Below are 19,778 nucleotides of genomic sequence, written 5' to 3'. Positions count from 1 at the left end.
CCCTCCATTCCTGTCACACGCCTCCTCCCTCCCCTGCTGTGTGGAAAGCAGCATCAACCCCCGGCCAGGAGGGACGGACAGGGCGCAGGTCCCCCATGCCGCCAGCTAATAGTATGTACCTCACCTGTAACACTTTACTGTCTGCCCTAGACTGGCACACACGTACGGCAGTCGCCCCTTCCCCCATTATCCCCTCACACCAGTTGTGGTTAGACTTCACTTCCTGATCCTTCCTGTTCCAGTCAGGAATTCCCCTCAGTGGGCGTGACGTCACCGGCGGAGCTCAGACACAGTGCTCACAATCTCTTCTAGGGATCAGTACTAGATACCATGTATTATTACTACTAGCGTTATTATTACCACTACTTCTGGCACTTTACTATTATTAACCCTTTCTACCTTGGAGGTTTCCATTCTGCGCTCCCTGCCCTCCCAAAGCCATAACTTTTTTGATTTCCTCGCTTCATGAGGGCTTTTTTTTTTTTGCAGGATGAGTTGTGCTTTCTAATGCCACCATTTAATATTGCATATGATGTAGGGGAAGCAGGAAAAATAATCCAAATCGGGTGGAATTGAAAAAAAAACAAAAAAACAATTCTGCCACAGTTTTACGCGTTTTATTTATTTAAGACGTTGGATGTGCGATAAAACTGACCAGTTGCTTTAGTTTTCCCGGTCCGTACGAATCCAGCGATACCTTATATGTGTAGGTTTTTGATAGTGATAAAATAATAAAAACCTTGAAATAAAAGCAGCGTTATTTTCTCGTCGCCGCGTTCTGACCCCTTTTTGGACTTCTATGTATGGAGATCTGTGAAGGCTACTTCTTTGCAGGGTGATCTGTACTTTTCATTCATACCATTCTGGGGTGTGTACGAGTTTTTTAAAACAAACTGCATCAGAAAACCTGACAGTGTAGCCGGACCCTAATCAGGATGCTGACAATCTGCTGTTTTATATGTCACATATCACTTTTTATTAAAAAAAATTGTGGGAAATGAAGCGACCAAAAACGGAGAAATTGCCATTTTGATGGTTTTTTCCATTTCTCCAGTTGCCGTCTGGGGAGAATGTTTTTATAGAGCGGACGTTTTCACATGTGACAAATGGCATGATGTGTATTTTTTTTTTAGTGTTTTTCATTTTTATTTTGGGGAAAGGGTAGTGATTTGAATTTTTTTTATTTTTTAAACGTTAATTTTTTCCCCACACTTTTTTCTGGTTCCCTTAGGGCTCTTTCACACCTGCGTTATAGTCTTCCGGCATAGAGTTCCGTCGTCGGGGCTCTATGCCGGAAGAATACTGATCAGGATTTTCCTAATGCATTCTGAATGGACAGTCCGTCCTTCAGGATGCATCAGGATGTCTTCAGTTCCGGAACGGAACGTTTTTTGGCCGCAGCAAATAGCGCAGCATGCTGCGCTTTTGCTCCGGCCAAAAATCCGGAACACTTGCCGCAAGGCCGGATCCGGAATGAATGCCCATTGAAAGGCATTGATCCGGATCCGGCCTTAAGCTAAACGTCGTTTCGGCGCATTGCCGGATGCGACGTTTAGCTTTTTCTCAATGGTTACCATGGCTGCCGGGACGCTAAAGTCCTGGCAGCCATGGTAAACTGTAATGGGGAGCGGGGAGCAGCATACTTACCATCCGTGCGGCTCCCGGGGCGCTCCAGAGTGACGTCAGGGCGCCCCAGGCGCATGGATGACGTGATCGCATGGATCACATGATCCATGCGCATGGGGCGCTCTGACGTCATTCTGGAGCGCCCCGGGAGCCGCACGGATGGTAAGTATACCGCTCCCCCGCTCCCCACTACTACTATGGCACCCAGGACTTTAATAGCGTCCTGGGTGCCATAGTAACACTGAAAGCATTTTGAAGACGGATCCGTCTTCAAATGCTTTCAGTACACTTGCGTTTTTCCGGATCCGGCGTGTAATTCCGGCAAGTGGAGTACACGCCGGATCCGGACAACGCAAGTGTGAAAGAGGCCTTAGGAAACTATAACCAGCAATTATTAGATTGCTATTCTCATAGCCTCCAATGTGTTAGCACTGGAGTCTATGAGAAATGTAGCAAATAAAAAACGTCCAGCACGAACCGATTCTTTCAAGTCGCTTTGGTCTATATTCGTGTTCCTTAAGAATACAATCAGTGAACAATATCTCCACTTCCCCCTCTTGTTAATGCGTTTCGAACATGACATGAGAAATGTACTAGTTTCCTATGGATCCCTGCTGCAGACAAAGAAACACTATGCAGCAGCCTCCTGTCATTCTCTATGACAGGGGCTGCCGCATACAAGCTCCGGCTTCTCCGATCGCCGCTGGCGGGAGTCAGAGCATTACCGGAAGCGCGTGCTTCCGGGTTTTTGTGATCGTGGATGCCGTGGTCAAGATTGACCACCGCATCTGAAGTGTGCACGGTGATAAACATCTGCATCTTCAAAGACCAGGCCAGCACCGTACTAGTACAGTGCTGGTCGGGAAGGTGTTAATGGCATTAGTACACTACGTGCAGAATTATTAGGCAAATGAGTATTTTGACCACATCATCCTCTTTATGCATGTTGTCTTACTCCAAGCTGTATAGGCTCGAAAGCCTACTACCAATTAAGCATATTAGGTGATGTGCATCTCTGTAATGAGAAGGGGTGTGGTCTAATGACATCAACACCCTATATCAGTTCCTTTGGCAAAATGGGTCAAAAGAAGGACTTGACAGGCTCAGAAAAGTCAAAAATAGTGAGATATCTTGCAGAGGGATGCAGCACTCTTAAAATTGCAAAGCTTCTGAAGCGTGATCATCGAACAATCAAGCGTTTCATTCAAAATAGTCAACAGGGTCGCAAGAAGCGTGTGGAAAAACCAAAGCGCAAAATAACTGCCCATGAACTGAGAAAAGTCAAGCGTGCAGCTGCCAAGATGCCACTTGCCACCAGTTTGGCCATATTTCAGAGCTGCAACATCACTGGAGTGCCCAAAAGCACAAGGTGTGCAATACTCAGAGACATGGCCAAGGTAAGAAAGGCTGAAAGACGACCACCACTGAACAAGACACACAAGCTGAAACGTCAAGACTGGGCCAAGAAATATCTCAAGACTGATTTTTCTAAGGTTTTATGGACTGATGAAATGAGAGTGAGTCTTGATGGGCCCGTGGCTGGATTGGTAAAGGGCAGAGAGCTCCAGTCCGACTCAGACGCCAGCAAGGTGGAGGTGGAGTATTGGTTTGGGCTGGTATCATCAAAGATGAGCTTGTGGGGCCTTTTTGGGTTGAGGATGGAGTCAAGCTCAACTCCCAGTCCTACTGCCAGTTTCTGGAAGACACCTTCTTCAAGCAGTGGTACAGGAAGAAGTCTGCGTCCTTCAAGAAAAACATGATTTTCATGCAGGACAATGCTCCATCACACGCGTCCAAGTACTCCACAGCGTGGCTGGCAAGAAAGGGTATAAAAGAAGAAAATCTAATGACATGGCCTCCTTGTTCACCTGATCTGAACCCCATTGAGAACCTGTGGTCCATCATCAAATGTGAGATTTACAAGGAGGGAAAACAGTACACCTCTCTGAACAGTGTCTGGGAGGCTGTGGTTGCTGCTGCACGCAATGTTGATGGTGAACAGATCAAAACACTGACAGAATCCATGGATGGCAGGCTTTTGAGTGTCCTTGCAAAGAAAGGTGGCTATATTGGTCACTGATTTGTTTTTGTTTTGTTTTTGAATGTCAGAAATGTATATTTGTGAATGTTGAGATGTTATATTGGTTTCACTGGTAAAAATAAATAATTGAAATGGGTATATATTTGTTTTTTGTTAAGTTGCCTAATAATTATGTACAGTAATAGTCACCTGCACACACAGATATCCCCCTAAAATAGCTAAAACTAAAAACTACTTCCAAAAATATTCAGCGGATATTAATGAGTTTTTTGGGTTCATTGAGAACATGGTTGTTGTTCAATAATAAAATTAATCCTCAAAAATACAACTTGCCTAATAATTCTGCACTCCCTGTATTGTTTCTTGTTAGTATTATTTCTACTTTTAGTGGTATTATTATCTCTTGCTTTTGTTAGGCTGCCTGTACACGTTTTCGTTTTGATCAGGTAACGGAACGTACCAATGGATGCGGACAGCACACTGAGTGCTGTCCGCTTTTTTTGCGGGCCATTGAAATGAATGGGTCCGCATTTGCGGAACGGATGCAGATTACAAAATACTGACGTGTGAATGTACCCTAAGGGCTCATGCACACGACCGTATGTATTCTGAGGTCCGCAAAAAATACGGATGACATCTATGTGTATTCCGTATTTTGTTGAGCGGAACAGCAGGCCCCTAAAAGAACAGTACTATCCTTGTCCGTTATGTTCTATTTTTTTCCGGAACAGACATACGGAAATGGAATGTACACGGAGTAACTTCAATTTTTTTGCAGACCAATTGAAATGAATGGTACCACATACAGTTTGCAAAAAAAATAAACGGAACGGACACGGAAAGAAAATACGTTTGCGTGCATGAGCCCTAAATGAAGAGAAAGTTTCCCTTTGATGCCAATACCATGGTCATAGTTCCTGCACCAGGGTACCATCATACATAAACCATATGACATACCATCTTATTAGCGGCACTGCCCTATGTCAGACGTTTGATCCTGGGCTGTGGAGTCAGTCCAAATGCCAGTCCGGGCTAAAAAAACATGTAACGTTTTTTGTCCAGCCAAAACCTGGTATTTATGTGCTCTGTGCCGGCACGGCCTGACGGATCTTGACGGAAATGTGAACAAAGCCTGAGCTTCCTTTTATAGATCTGGCCAAGTGAGGGGGGTGTTCCCCACATTCTTGCACAACCTATTTAAGGCTAGGGCTGCAACGATTAATCGACTTTATCGATAATATTCGATAACTGGATTCGTTGTCGACGAATCCAGTTATAGAATATTTGCAGATTTGTTGCTATGCGGGTGGTTTACTTTAACCGCTCCAGGACTGCATAGTGCACGGATGCGTCCTGGAGGCGGTCGATTCATTCCTCCTGGACGCATCCGTGCGTCATCTCGCGAGAGGCGAGATTTCCTGTGAACGCGCGCACACAGGCGCGCGCGTTCACAGGATCGGCCGGTAAGAGACTGGATCTACAGCCTGCCAGCAGCGATCGTTCGCTGGCAGGCTGTAGATTCGATTTTTTTTAACCCCTAACAGGTATATTAGACGCTGTTTTGATAACAGCGTCTAATATACCTGCTACCTGGTCCTCTGGTGCTCCCTTTTGCTTGGATCGACCACCAGAGGACACAGGTAGCTCTGTAAAGTAGCACCAACCACCACTACACTACGCTACACCCCCCCACTGTCACTTATTAACCCCTTATGAACCCCTGATCACCCCATATAGACTCCCTGATCACCCCCCTGTAAGGCTCTATTCAATGTCCGTATGTGTTTTACGGATCCACGCATCCATGGATCGGATCCGCAAAACACATACTGACGTCTGAATGGAGCCTTACCAGGGGGGTGATCAATGACAGGGGGTGATCACCCCATATACACTCCCTGATCACCCCCTGTCATTGATCACCCCCCTGTAAGGCTCCATTCAGACGCCCGTATGTGTTTTACGGATCCACGCATCCATAGATTGGATCCGCAAAACACATACGGACGTCTGAATGGAGCCTTACAGGGGGGTGATCAATAACAGGGGGGTGATCACCCCATATACACTCCCTGATCACCCCCCTGTAAGGCTCCATTCAGACGCCTGTATGTGTTTTACGGATCCACGCATCAATGGATCGGATCCGCAAAACACATACAGACGTCTGAATGGAGCCTTACAGGGGGGTGATCAGGGAGTCTATATGGGATGATCACCCCCCTGTAAGGCTCCATTCAGACGTCCGTATGTGTTTTACGGATCCTTGCATCCATGGATCGGATCCGCAAAACACATACAGACGTCTGAATGGAGCCTTACAGGGGGGTGATCACCCCATATACACTCCCTGATCACCCCCCTGTCATTGATCACCCCCCTGTAAGGCTCCATTCAGACGTCTGTATGTGTTTTACGGATCCACGCATCCATGGGTCGGATCCGCAAAACACATACGGACGTCTGAATGGAGCCTTAAAGGGGGGTGATCAATGACAGGGTGGTGATCACCCCATATAGACTCCCTGATCACCCCCCTGTCATTGATCACCCCCCTGTAAGGCTCCATTCAGACATTTTTTATTTTTTTGGCACAAGTTAGCGGAAATTGATATTTATTTTTTTTGTTTTGTTTTTTCTTGCAAAGTCTCATATTCCACTAACTTGTGTCAAAAAATAAAATCTCACATGAACTCACCATACCCCTCACGGAATCCAAATGCGTAAAATGTTTTAGACATTTATATTCCAGACTTCTTCTCACGCATTTGGGCCCCTAAAATACCAGGGCAGTATAAATACCCCACATGTGACCCCATTTCGGAAAGAAGACACCCCAAGGTATTCCGTGAGGGGCATATTGAGTCCATGAAAGATTTAAAATTTTGTCCCAAGTTAGCGGAAAGGGAGACTTTGTGAGAAAAAAACTAAAAAAATCAATTTCCGCTAACTTGTGCCCAAAAAAAAAAATATTCTATGAACTCGCCATGCCCCTCATTGAATACCTTGCGGTGTCTTCTTTCCAAAATGGGGTCACATGTGGGGTATTTATGCCCTGACTTTTTAGGGGCCCTAAAGCGTGAGAAGAAGTCTGGGATCCAAATGTCTAAAAATGCCCCCCTAAAAGGAATTTGGGCCCCTTTGCGCATCTAGGCTGCAAAAAAGTGTCACATGTGGTATCGCCATACTCAGGAGAAGTTGGGGAATGTGTTTTGGGGTATCATTTTACATATATCCATGCTGGGTGAGATAAATATCTTGGTAAAATGCCAACTTTGTATAAAAAAAATGGGAAAAGTTGTCTTTTGCCGAGATATTTATCTCACCCAGCATGGGTATATGTAAAATGACACCCCAAAACACATTCCCCAACTTCTCCTGAGTACGGCGATACCACATGTGTGACACTTTTTTGCAGCCTAGGTGGGCAAAGGGGCCCACATTCCAAAGAGCACCTTTCGGATTTCACAGGGCATTTTTTACAGATTTTGATTTCAAACTACTTCTCACGCATTTGGGGCCCTAAAATGCCAGGGCAGTATAACTACCCCACAAGTGACCCCATTTTGGAAAGAAGACACCCCAAGGTATTTCATGATGGGCATAGTGAGTTCATGGAAGTTTTTATTTTTTGTCACAAGTTAGTGGAATATGAGACTTTGTAAGGAAAAAAGAAAAAGAAAAAAAAATTCATAATTTTCCGCTAACTTGTGACAAAAAATAAAAAGTTCTATGAACTCACTATGCCCATCAGCAAATACCTTAGGGTGTCTACTTTCCGAAATGGGGTTATTTGTGGGGGTTTTCTACTGTCTGGGCATTGTAAAACCCCAGGAAACATGACAGGTGCTCAGAAAGTCAGAGCTGCTTCAAAAAGCGGAAATTCACATTTTTGTACCATAGTTTGTAAACGCTATAACTTTTACCCAAACCATATTTTTTTTCACCCAAACATTTTTTTTTATCAAAGACATGTAGAACAATAAATTTAGCAAAAAATTTATATATGGATGTTGTTTTTTTTATTTTACAACTGAAAGTGAAAATGTCATTTTTTTTCAAAAATTTCGTTAAATTTCGATTAATAACAAAAAAAGTAAAAATGTCAGCAGCAATGAAATACCACCAAATGAAAGCTCTATTAGTGAGAAGAAAAGGAGGTAAAATTCATTTGGGTGGTAAGTTGCATGACCGAGCAATAAACGGTGAAAGTAGTGTAGTGCAGAAGTGTAAAAAGTGGTCTGGTCATTAAGGGTGTTTAAGCTAGGGGGGCTGAAGTGGTTAAATCAGCGCATCTTTATTTTACCTTACAATGAAGCTCCAGTAACAGGCAGAGCGGGCGGCGGCGTAACGTCACTTACTTACGTGATGCGCCTGCTCCGCCTGCTTCATTCATAAAGTGGGAGGAGCAGGCGCGTCATGTGAGTAAGTGACGTTACACCACCGCCCGCTCTGCCTGTTACTGGAGCTTCATTGTAAGGTAATAAAGATGCGCTGAGTAAAAGTTACTGCCAGAATAGTCTGCTGTGAGCAGCGGGGCCGGGGCTGTTATGGGGAGGGGGATCTGTGGATGGCACTGCTATGTGGAAGGGGATCTGTGGCACTGCTATGTGGAGGGGGATCTGTGGATGGCACTGCTATGTGGAGGGGGATCTGTGGATGGCACTGCTATGTGGAGGGGGATCTGTGCACTGTTATGGGGAGCGGGATCTGTGCACTGTTATGGGGAGGGGGATCTGTGCACTGTTATGGGGAGGGGGATCTGTGTATTGGTTTGGGGAGGGGGATCTGTGGATGACACATATAGCATAAGATGCTATATAGTGTCATCTTTAGATCCCCCATATCAGTGTCATCCACAGATCCCCTCTCCCCATAACAGTGCACAGATCCCCCTAACCATAACAGTGCCATCCACAGATCCCCCTCCCCATAACAGTGTGCAGATCCCCCTCCCCATAACAGTGCCATCCACATATCCCCCTCCCCATAACAGTGCCATCCACATATCCTCCTCCCCATAACAGTGCACAGATTCCCCTCCCCATAACAGTGCCATCCACAGATCCCCCTCCATAACAGTGCCATCCACAGATCCCCTCCATAACAGTGCCATCCACAGATCCCCTCCATAACAGTGCCACCCACATATCCCCTCCATAATAGTTCCATCCACAGATTCCCTCCATAACAGTGCCATCCACAGATCCCCTCCATAACAGTGCCATCCACAGACCCCCTCCATAACAGTGCCATCTACAGATCCCCTCCATAACAGTGCCATCCACAGATTCCCTCCATAACAGTGCCATCCACGGATCCCCTCCATAACAGTGCCATCCACAGATCCCCCATAACAGGTCAGCTTTACTGCATAGGGAATGCCTTAAAACTATGGTGGAATTGTGTTGTTTTTCCAATTTCACCCCATTTGGACTTGTTTTCAGCTTCCTACTACACTGGATGCAATATTAAATGGTGCCATTATAAAGTATAACTTGTCCCGCAAAAGACATGCTCTCATACAGCTGTGTGAACGGAAAACAAAAAAAGTTATGGCTCCGGGAAAACAGGGAGTTAAAGACGAAAAAGAAAGATGCCAGGGTCCTGAAGGGGTTAAAGTTAAAAGCTATGATTGTCATGCTAGCAGAAGGTTGGACCATTTGTATTGTTTTGTGGGGGAAGGTCTTGTGACGTGCATACCTTACAGGAGAGGGCTTGTTACAGTAAGTGGACTGGTATAATAACACAAACAGGTTTTATGTGTAATATTACATCATGCTCAGTGCTTTAGCATCACTGGGGTTTTCCTGGATATAAATATTTATTAGCTATACTCAGGATAGGTCGTCATTCTTAGGTCGGTGGAGGTTCCTTAAAGTGTACCTAAACTTAGAAAAAAAGGGACACATTTATTAAGACCGGTGTTTTAGACGCCGGTCTTAATAAAGCCCTGTACTGGTGGTGGATCCGCCGGAGTTCTGTAGAGGCGCCAGCCTCTACATAACTTCTGTGGATCCACCGCTGCTTCTAAATGTAAGACAGCTTCCTAGCTGTCTTACATTAGACCATTTTATAACTAGGTGTAGAAAATGGTAAATGAGACGGGCCTGCCAGCCCATCCCCTACCCCACCCCACCCACGTCACGGACACTTTTTTAGACCTGGCGTGAGCAGGGAGAAGTTTCAGATTGTGGCGCAAAGGACCTTCACACTGAAATCTGTGCCAGTAATACATCTAATATAGGCGTATTTCTGTTTAATAAATGACCCCCAAAGTTTATTAAAACCTACTGTAAATGCCCTATAATGATTTTTTCTATTTTGTTTGCTTTTCATGTGATATACACACCTAAAGTTCAGGTGCCTGTAGCGAGGGTTGCCAACCATCCAGACATTTCTGGATAGTCTGTAAGAATAGGTGGCTTTTTTCTGTGTCTGCGAAAAAAATTGATGTGTCTGTGATTTTTTGAGGCTGGTGGTTCTTGACTAGATTATTTTGGTGGTAGTTATCATCATTTTACAGCTCACAGTAAATGCTGGTAATTACTTTTTATTAGTATATTGAGCAATAGACATGTATTATTTATCATTAATTATGGCTTTCCAATTTGCCAGTAAAAATGTCTGTGTCTCTGTCTATTTAGGGATAAGTTATCCAAAAGAAAAAAAATAGAAAATTTCCCTTACCCTTGCTCTGTCTATTGGGTGAGGATGTCCTGTCTCAGAAGCTGGTTCTTCATCCTCAGGTGTCAAGTCTAAATCATTCAGCTTGGATCATGAGAGGGTAATTTTAAAGTCCAAGAGTCTTTCGGATTCCGTTTTATGTACCATGCTAGCCAGTAAGAAAAAGGTTACTTGTAGAATATACCAAAAGATCTGGAAAAAATATGTTTCCTGGTGTTCGGAACTATTCTGGTAGCGTTGGAGATGTTTGTTCTGTGCTAGGTTTCCTTCAACATGGTTTCAGCAAAGGACTTTGACCTAGCACTCTCAGAGTTCAGATATCTGCTTTCAGTTTATTTGTGGACGAGAAGCTAGCGTTACATCCTTGGATAGTACAATTTCGGAAGGGGGCAGATAGGTTAAGACCTAAAATTAGATCTTTTGTGGCTCCCTATAATTTGAACTTGGTGTTATCAGGTCGTACTTTGCCTCTTTTCGAGCCAATTGAGGAGGCTAGCATTAGACATTTGACACTCAAAGCTGTGTTTTTGGTTGCCACAACCACTGCTAAGAGGGTTAATGAGATCCAAGTTTTTCGATCAGAGAACCTTTCCTGATTGTGAAAGAAGATAGAATAATTTTAAGATTTAAAAATTATTTTCTTCCTAAAGTTGTATCGGAGTTTCACAGAATACAGGATGTTCTTCTTTCTTTCTGTGAAAACCATAAATCTGAAAAAGAAAAACTTTTTCACAAGTTGGATGTAGGAAGATGTATTCTCCAGTACTTGTCTCCACAGTAACAGTACTTGTCTGTTACTAAGTCCTGGAGAAATTCTGACAACCTGTTCAGTCAGTTCTTAGGGAATAGGAAAGGGTTCAAAGCCTCTAAAGCAAGCATGTCAAACTCAAAGGCTAACATGGGCCAAAAAAACAAAATTTAAGTTTATGTGGGCCGCATAAAAAAAAACGCCTGGCCGTGCGGAGGCGTGCGGATCCGTCCAGACTTACAATAGAAGTCAATGGGGACGGATCCGTTTGAAGATGACACAATATGGCTCAATCTTCAAACGGATCCGTCCCCCATTGACTTTCAATGTAAAAGTCTGGACGGATCCGTTCAGGCTACTTTCACAGTTAGAATTTTTTTTACAATATAATGCAGACGGATCCGTTCTGAACGGATCCACCGTCTGCATTATATGAGCGGATCCGTCTCAGACGGATCCGCTCTGAACGCAAGTGTGAAAGTAGCCTTAGGGGCGAGAACCTGGGATCTTTCATCCCTTGTCCTATTCAGCTCTATCAGGGTGAATAGGACTTCACACTGTCCCTGCTGCTCTGTGCCTTGTGCACACAGCATCAGGGATGTTACCATGGCAACCAGGGCTTCTGTAGCGTCCTGGCTGCCATGGTAACTGATCGGAGCCCCAGGCTTACACAGCTGGGGCTCCGATCAGAAGCTGCCACTGCACCACCAATGAGGGGGAGGGGAGAGGTCCCTGTGGCCACTGCCACCAATGATTTCAATACTGGGGGGTTGAGAGGGGCTGGCGCACTGTGCCACCAATGATTTTAATGGGATGGGGGGGTTGAGGGGGGGGGGCACACTGCACCACCAATGATAAATTACCCCTTTATACAGGAGGCGGGTACTAGCAGATCAGCAGTTAACCCCTCAGGTGCGGCACCTAAGGGGTTAACTGCCTCTGGTCGCAGCTCCCTGTCAGGGGCAGGGTGCCGGCAATGCGATTCTGCTGCCGGCACCCGCCTCCTGTATTGTGTTAAACTTCTTTCACTATCAGGCCACACAGAGCGGCGCCCAGCGATGTCTCAGCACTCACCATTAGTCTTGGGCGCCGCTCGTTCGACTGCAGTGCTCCATTACTGTCTCCTGCTCCAGATGCTGCTGATTACTATCGGAGCGATGGGAGGAGACATCAGCTTCACTAGTGGGCGTTCCTTCTTCCTGGCTGTAGCGCTGTCCAATCGCAGCGCAGGGAGAAGGAACGCCCACTAGTGAAGCTGATGTCTCCTCCCATCGCTCCGATAGTAAGCAGCATGTGGAGCAGGAGAGGAGACAGTAATGGGGCACTGTGGGCGAACGGAGCGGCGCCCAGGACTAATGGTGAGTGCTGGGCGCCGCTCTGTGTGGAAATAGTCCAATCATTGGTGGCGCAGTGCGCCCGTCCCTCCTCCCCCCCCCTCTATTCTCATTGGTGGCGCAGTGCGCCCGCCCCTCCTCCCCCCCTCTATTCTCATTGGTGGCGCAGTGCGCCCGCCCCTCCCCCCCCCCCCTCTCTTCTCATTGGTGGCAGCGGCAGCAGCACAGGGGGAGGGAGGACAGCTTCCTTCTCCCCGTGCTGCTGAGAGAACTTGAGCGCGCTGATAGCAGCGCGCTCATGTTCAGAAATACTTGCCGGGCCGCAAAGATATTCATTGCGGGCCGCATGCGGCCCGCGGGCCGCATGTTTGACACCCATGCTCTAAAGCTACCATTGCTAGGTGGCCGAGATCAGCTATTTGTAAGTTTTATAAGATTATGGGGAAAGATCCTCCTAGTCTTAAGGCTCAGCTTCCTTGGAACAGATATATCAGGCAGCGTCTAATCCTCACACCTTTGTCAAATATTATAGAATGGAGATTCTATTGTCCCACCCTAGTTATTGATTATCTGGTAGATCTCTATGTAAGGTGCCGTCATGGAGGTGAGGGGAAAAACTGAATCAGTCTTACCGGTAATTCCCTTTTCACAAAATCTCCATGATGGCACCTCACATAGAGGAAAAGCAGAAAGCTTTAGGTTCAACTGGGTGGAGTTATATATATATATATAACATATATATATATATATATATATATATATATATATAGTTTTAGTTTTGTTTATTAGGGTTATGTAAGGCTAGTTTCACACTAGCGTTAAAGTTTTTCAGTATTGAGTTCCATCTTGGGGGCGCAATACCGGAAAAAAATGCTTCAGTTTTGTCCCCATTCATTGTCAATGGGAATTAAAACGGAACTGAAGGGGAACGGAATGCTCCAAAATGCATTCTGTTCCGTTCCCAGACCGGAGAGAAAACCGCAGCATGACCCCCATTGCAAGTCAATGGGGATGGATCTGTTTTCTCTGCCACAATCTGCCACAATAGAAAACGGATCCGTCCTCCATTGACTTTTAATGGAATTCAAAACGGATCCGTCTTGGCAATGTTAAATAAATGTTAAAGATAATACAACCAGATCCGTTCAAACTGATGCAGATGGTTGTATTATCAGTAACTGAAGCTGATGCAGATGGTTGTATTATCAGTAACGGAACCTGATGCAGAAGGTTGTATTATCAGTAACTGAAGCTGATGCAGATCCGGCATTTTTTCCCATAGGAATGTATTAGCGCCGGATCCGGCATTCAGAATACCGGAATGCCGGATCCGTCGTTCCGGCATGCGCATGCGCAGATCGGTAAAAATGCGAAAAATTTACAAGACGGATCCGTCGGTCCGCATGACAAGCGGATAGACGGATCCGTCCTTGCAATGCATTTGTGAGACGGATCCGCATCCGGATCCGTCTCACAAATGCTTTCAGGCAGCAGCAGATCGGCGGATCCGGCGGCCAGTTCCGACGACGGAACTGCCCGCCGGATCACACTGCCGCAAGTGTGAAAGTAGCCTAAGGAAGTCTGTAGGTATGCATTATGAGTTTAGGACCTACCAACTGCGGGAGACACTGAAGTAAGCATGGAGGTGGTCCTTTTTGAAGTTTCCTGTCCCTGCCTAGTAGGAGGAGGATAATCTTTATGTAAGGTGCCGTCGTGGAGGTTTTGTGAAAAGGGAATTGCCGGTAAGACTAATTTGGTTTTCTCGATGGCAACCCTGACCCTGCAGTGTATGGGAGAACGGATTCCCTTGCTGCCGCACTGAATGCTTTAAACGCAGGAGCTCCTTAGCACATTGCTGCTTTTGTCTATTTTGCTTCTCATGTGCTATGCCAGGCTTTAGCAGAGTGGGCACAGGCAGAGGAGTGATGTTCTATGCTGAGTTTCTGCCCTGCGCCCTTTTGCCACGCTCTGCTAGACCCTGCAACATTTAAGGCTTTAGCAGAGCAGAACGAGCGGGCGCAGGGCAGGAGCTCAGCATAGCACAAAGCTCTTCTGCCTGTGCCAGCTCCACTAAAACCTTGCCATAGCACATCTATGCCATGTTTTAGGAGAGCAGCATAGGTTTTAATAAACTTTATAAGTTTAGGAACACTTTAAGGATCAGCTGTTTGAAAAGACTCAGCACTATGATGAGCTCTGTGGTCATTGCATTGATTACAATGATTCATACACTCATACACCCTAAATAAAGTAGGGGCTGTGCTGGGTATTGCCATTTTGTCCCACTCAAGTAAATGCGATAAAGCTGAAATATCCAGCTCAGCCACTTAAAGGAGTTTTCTGGGACTAGGATATCAGATTGGTTGCGTTCCAACACCCGGCACTCCCGTTTCAGGAAATAAAAAAGATGTTCAGAGCTGGAACACCACTGCTCCGTACACCATGTAGTGGTCTTTCTCGTGTACTGCAGCTCAGCTCCCATTCACTTGTACCTGAGAAGGAGAATATTCAAGGTGATAAATTATACAGGTATGTTTCATGCACATGGTGGAGAGTATTTCATTGTTGCATGCCACGTGTTAGTCATCACACAGGGATATAGTGCAATAGAATTCTATGGTTGACATATTTGGGATCTGTGAGCCAGAGCTTAAATACTGTACAGTAATACCACTTGCAGTTGATCATGGAATATCTAGGAGGAAAGACATTTCATAAACTGACAAAGACATTTCATAAACTGATTCAATGGTGTTATGGAAACCCTCTGTTCTGGAATTTGGGAGAGACTTCAAAGGACCTCCAAGTCTGTCATTGTGGTTCAAATTAAGTCCTTTACAGTGCATTGGAGAGAAAGAAAGACATATGTACAATGTTTCTAGGTATCTTTCTCTGGGGAACAATGCCCTACGGAGTATTTTATTATCTACTAACACAGAGGTTGCAATAACGCCCGTACAAGCGTCATAGATGCCTGTTCAGGCCTTTTTACTCCCTGGAAAAAGTCTAAGGCGTACCAATACTCCTTAGACTTTTCCCTGCCTTTCATCAGTGCTATGAGCTCTGTGAACAGCACGGGCAACGCAGCGATGCTGCCTGAAGCAACCAATAACAAAGCTCTTTACAGTAAGGAGCTTAGTGATTGGTCAGTTTGAGCGGGCTGCCGGAGCTTATGGCACACCGCTCTGAAATGAGAAAGGAGGCGCGCGATCCTCACTGCGGGGGTAAGTGGCCTTGCTGTGAAATTTAGTGGGGGTCCCGGATCTGAGTGCCTTGTTTCCCCCTATAATGATGAGTCTGAAGCGCTCAGCCGAGCGCTGTCTCTCCTCCCTGCTGAGCGCAGTACTGAAGACAGCCTCAATAGAAGGTCTAGGGGACCGTCTTCACTAGGGTGCTCAGCAGTGAGGAAAAGTGGCTGAGCTCTTCAGACTCCTGCTCATAGAGGTCAGCGAGGGTCTCAGCGCTGGACACGCCATCCGGAGACCTCCATGCAACCTCCATAAAGGACAGACCTGTCACCTGTAGGTCACTGTTGCTCTGAGGGGGTCGATACCACTGAAGTCACTGTTGCTCTGAGGGGTTGGCACCACTGAGGTCACTGTCCTAAGATCAATATTTTTCACCTGTCATTAAAGAGGACCCCTAACTGTTTTGGTAACTACTTGCACCCCCCATGTAATAACAATCCTGAAGCATCTATTCTTGTGACCTTATGTTGCACCATTCCTCTGTTATTCCTGTTATTAGTTATGAATGACTTGCTAGCAGTTTGCAGTGAAGGTCCAGATGGGGGTGTCCCTGGACAGCCTGACATTATTCAATCATTGCTGTCAACTGGACCTTTATTGCAGACTACTAGCAATTCATTCATAAGTTCTAGTAGATAAAAATAAAGAATTCTATGTGTAAAGTCGCAAACTAAACAACAGTCCTGAGAATAGGAGTCGATCCTCCCTCCTTATAACATGCAATCAACAAAACAAAAGTCCAGGTCCGCGCTTCTAAGGAGATAGAGTTGGAAACGCCTTGTAGAAGGAAAGCGCAATTAGTTCGTATCCCACGCTGAAACTTCCCCACAAGAACACGCCACACTGCGACCGAAACTTCACAGGGCAGAGGTAACCTTTCAAAAGATCAGCAGCATAGTGCAATATGCAAAATCAATAAGCGATTTTTTATCCTATATAAATAATAATAGCTGGAACATTGTTTTTACGGAAAACATTAGTAAGGAAAAAGTCCAGTTTTTAGATCTTGAAATTTCCTTGAACAGAGAGCAGATCCAAACCATCACATATTTTAAACCCACGGATAGAAACAGCTACATAGATAAAAGCAGCTGCCATTATGATCCATAGATTAATAACATTCCAAAGGGCCAATTTCAACGGATAAGGCGTAATTGTACTAATATAAATGATTATGAAGAGCAAAGTAACATAATATTGAATAGATTTAAAGAAAAGGGCTATGGTTCTGAGTTATTAGATAAACAAAGAGAAGAGGTCCGGGTTAATAATAGTATTAAAGATAAATGTGTTAGTAGGAAAGGAAACAAAACGAAGGTTAAGGAAGATAAGTATAAATTTGCTTTCATGACTACCTATTCAACATTCTGCCCACAAATAAAAAAAGTTATACAAAAAATTTGGGATATACTAAAAAAATGATCCAGTCATTGATGATTCTGTACCTAATCACCCCCTTTATATTCAAAAAAGCACCTAGTTTGAGGAATAAAATGGTGCACAGCTATATTGGAAAACAGTCCAAACCCAATGCTGAGACAGACCGATTCACATGGTGCGGTTTTTGCAGCGGGTGCAAGAATAGAATTAGTGCTGATAAAAAGATCAGGAATGCCGATAAAGTTATAGTGGGGACAGATAAAAAAGAATTCTGAATAAAAGGGAATATGTCCTGCGAAACAGCAGGGGTCATATATATTCTGGCGTGTCCCTGCTGTTTGTATTATGTAGGGAGGACCCTGCGCAAATTAAAAACTAGGATTGGTGAACACATTAGAAATATCAAAAAAGGCTTAGAAACACATAGTGTTTCAGCACATTTCAAAAGTGTTCACCAAAAGAATCTGACAGGTCTCAAATTTTTAGATGCAAGATTTTGGAGAGGAGGTGACCCAATCAAACAGATAAATAAAAAAAGAGGCCCAATGGATTTTTGATATTGATTGTCTCCAACCTAAGGGGCTTAATATAGAATGGGATATTAGGTTATTTTCCTGCGGTTCTTTTAGAATATATGCGGTTCTTTTATCTATATACAAGATATCCTGGTATTTTCTCCTATGCTTGTGAATATTGATTAGAAGATCTGTTTCTTGTTTTCTGCTTTATTAGGATACTCTATTTCCATCATGAACATGTGATTTTATATATTTCTGTGTTATTTATAGACATGATGAATTATTATGAATGTAATTGATGAAACTTTACATATAGTTTTTTTATATATATGATATGTATTTATAATTGATTGTTTTTTATGTAAAATATTTTAAAAAACATGGGATCACTGCCGATGTTAAGGACTGATAATGAGGCTTGCCGGACGTGTTAGGGTTAATACCTGACACGGAAGCATTCACCTGGATGTATAAATAGACACCGGCACATAGCTACGTAGAGCCCCTGACAAAGCCTTTGGGCGAAACCCGGGTCGGGCAGCGATATTTCAAATGGTTTTATATGCTGATTACTAGCGGTGCTTTTTGTGAGTATAATATAGCCTTTATTCTTTGACATATTCATAAGTACTACACTATGTTGCTGATCTTTTGAAAGGTTACCTCTGCCCTGTGAAGTTTCGGTCGGCAGTTTGGCGTGTTCTTGTGGGGAAGTTTCAGCGTAGAATACAAACTAACTGCGCTTTCCTTCTACAAGGCGTTTCCAACTCTATCTCCTTAGAAGCGCGGACCTGGACTTTTGTTTTGTTGATACGTTCTAGTAGGAATAATAGAGGAATGGTACAATATAGAGTCACAAGAATTGACTCCCCAGAATTGTTATTGCATGGGAAATGCAAGTCGTTACTAAAACAGACATGTCCGGGGGGCGTGGCCTGGTCGGGCATGTGAACGGACGTGCTTGAGGGGAGCTCCTGACCTGCCGTTGGTTATCCTGAGGAATCCTCCGTCTGCAGTAAGCGCTGTTGCTCCAGGCACTGTTGAGAGGCACCGGGAAGTGAGTGGAGCCTGCAAAAACCACTATGACCCGCACTGGCAAAAAGGATAGGGAGCTGAAAGAAGCCGGTACCTCCACACCGGTAAAACAAGATGGCGCCGCATCGGCGGTACGAGCTGCGGAAGTGGCGGTCCGCTTGGGTTAATACGCCCGCACTAATTCAACATTACCTTTTTCTGATGTGCCTGCTCCATCCCCTGCTACATCTGGGGAGACATCTGTGTGTCAGACAGCCTCGGCATCCTCGGTAATGGGGCCTACACATGATGGCGCACAGGCAGGGGAGATGGCTGACGTTGTGGCCTCTGTCCCTCTAGCTCCATCTAGTGGCCTTGCATCTACATGTACCCAGCATACCCAGTATGGACAGCCTGATGATAATACTGGTGAACCCACTTCTAAGGATATCTTTAAAGCGGTACAGCAATGTAATAGCTCGCTTGGTCTCCTTACTACTAACATGGGCAGCTTACAAGAAAACATGTCCTTTCTCCGTCAAGACCTTAAAAAAGTCTCTGATAGGATGGCTGAAGTTGAAGTCAGAGTGAGCACTCTGGAGGACCAACTGCCCCCTGTTAAAAGAGATCTGGGCAGGATTATTCACAATGTAACACTGTTGATGTCAAAAACAGATGATCTAGAGAACCGTTCCAGGAGGAACAACCTTCGTTTGGTGGGGGTCCCCGAGAAGGCAGAAGGTTCTGACCCAGTGTCTTTTTTGAAGACTGGCTTATACTTAAATTTGGCAAGGACATGTTATCCAAGATATTTGCTATTGAAAGGGCGCATAGAGTGCCATTCTGTGCTCCTCCACCAGGGGCCCAACCCCGTCCAGTTTTAATGAAGTTGCTGCACTTTAGAGACAGGGATGCTATTCTTAAAAAAGCAAGAGACCATCCTGAGCTACTGATTAATAGAAATAAAATTGCGGTTTATCCGGATTTCTCCGCTGAGGTGCAACGGAAGAGAGTCAAGTTCCTGGATGTGAAGAGACGTCTGAGAAATCTACAAATTCCGTACTCTATGCTGTATCCCGCCAAGCTTTGTGTAGTGGCGCATGGAGAAGTATTCTTCTTTGATTGATGCCAAGGAACCATCGCTTAAGAACTCGGCAACTGTGGGATGAGTGTCTCAGCGTT

The 19,778-nt window shown here is 44.9% G+C and overlaps 1 protein-coding gene across 6 annotated transcripts in view; it reads left to right on the top strand.

The window, feature by feature from the left end:
• Positions 1 to 19,778, top strand: part of ALPK1 (alpha kinase 1) — a 195,214-nt gene that overhangs the window by 17,688 nt on the left and 157,748 nt on the right. For 3 of the 6 annotated variants that reach the window (XM_044301770.1, XM_044301788.1, XM_044301779.1), the window contains exon 1: positions 20 to 111. The exons of 1 other annotated variant lie outside the window; for it this stretch is intronic. The gene's annotated coding sequence lies outside the window, so the exon portion shown is untranslated. Of the gene's footprint in view, positions 1 to 19; positions 112 to 14,945; positions 14,966 to 19,778 lie in introns of those variants that run through there. 2 more of the 6 variants (XM_044301814.1, XM_044301805.1) reach the window with 2 other exon arrangements.

This window comes from Bufo gargarizans, chromosome 1, assembly GCF_014858855.1.
Source record: "Bufo gargarizans isolate SCDJY-AF-19 chromosome 1, ASM1485885v1, whole genome shotgun sequence".
Lineage (NCBI taxonomy): Eukaryota > Metazoa > Chordata > Amphibia > Anura > Bufonidae > Bufo > Bufo gargarizans.
The sequence above is the reverse complement of the archived record's forward strand: the minus strand, read 5'-3'. Positions and strand labels throughout refer to the sequence as shown.